The 1,148-nt window shown below is 69.5% G+C and overlaps 1 long non-coding RNA gene across 1 annotated transcript; it reads left to right on the top strand.

The window, feature by feature from the left end:
• Positions 1 to 22: 22 nt before the first annotated feature.
• Positions 23 to 1,043, top strand: LOC123323841. Its single transcript, XR_006539543.1, has 5 exons — positions 23 to 114; positions 233 to 273; positions 357 to 438; positions 626 to 730; positions 984 to 1,043. It is a non-coding gene; the product is annotated as an uncharacterized LOC123323841 (long non-coding RNA).
• Positions 1,044 to 1,148: the final 105 nt, after the last annotated feature.

Raw genomic sequence — 1,148 nt, 5'->3', positions numbered from 1 at the left:
CTGGGCTGATTCCTGCCCCTCCCCCCAGCAGAGGCGCCTGACGGGCAGGGGCAGGGACCACAGGTCGCCAGGGAGCATCGCAGAGTCGGCAAGGAGTGGAGGGGGCTTGCGGAGGTGAGGGGTGGGGCCCAGGCCCGGGCGGGGCGAGCTGGGCTATGGGTGGGCCTTGGAGGCAGGGTGGTGGGCCAGACTCCCCTCCTGGCATCAGGCTGAACCCCACCTCCACCCGCAGGGGGAGGAGGCGGAGCTGGCCGACCGCAGCCCAGAGTCCAGGTACGGGGTGGGCCGGGAAGGGTTTGGGCTTGTCTGTCGGGCTGCAGAGAGCCCCGCTGACGCCCCGCCCACCTCCACCCCAGCACTTCGGAGCGCGGCCCCTCACCTCGCCGGCAGCGGGACCCCGCGCCAGCATCGGACGAACCCGATGGAGGCTTCAGGAAGGTTCGCAGCTCCACCCCACCATCGATCCAGCTGACCCGCAGTCGGCCCCTGTCCACCTGCCCTTCCACCCTCTGTGGCTGTGCCTGCCGCATCCCCACACCCCGCCCTTCCCGGCAGCCTCACTGAGCTGGGTGCGGCCGGCAAGCCTGCCCCTGCCCCCCCCCCCCCCCACCCCCGGCCCCCCCAGCTGTACTCAGAGCTGCGCAGTGAGAATGAGAGGCTTCGGGAGGCCCTGACCGAGACCACGCTGCGCCTGGCACAGCTCAAGGTGGAGCTAGAGCGTGCTGCGCAGGTGAGGCGCCGAGGCCCCGGAGGTTTTCCGCGCTGGCGCAGCGCTGGCCCAGGTGTGCCTGTGCCTGGGCTCAGGACCCCTGGGGTGGGGGGCCGGGCCTGCGGGGCGTGCTGGGACCCGTGGGGGTGGGGCTGGATGATGAGGCATAGGGCCCGAGAGCCTGGACGGCTGTCCCTGTCCCCTTGCTGGCGTCCTCCCTCCCGGTCTTTGTGGTTTGGATGTTTGAGCCTTGTGCTTCTTCTGTTCTCGCCAGAGGCAGGAGCGCTTTGCAGAGAGACCAGCCCTTCTGGAGCTGGAGAGATTCGTGAGTAGGAGCACCTGAGGTGGGGGCCCATGTGTCCCCAGTCTTACATACCCATGTGGGTCTGAAGAAGGCCTTCTGCCCTCTCCCCACCCTTCCCAGCCTTACATGATCGCT

This window comes from Neomonachus schauinslandi, unplaced genomic scaffold (assembly GCF_002201575.2).
Source record: "Neomonachus schauinslandi unplaced genomic scaffold, ASM220157v2 HiC_scaffold_1434, whole genome shotgun sequence".
NCBI lineage: Eukaryota > Metazoa > Chordata > Mammalia > Carnivora > Phocidae > Neomonachus > Neomonachus schauinslandi.
Note: the sequence above shows the minus strand (reverse complement) of the source record. Positions and strands in the feature narration are given on the sequence as shown.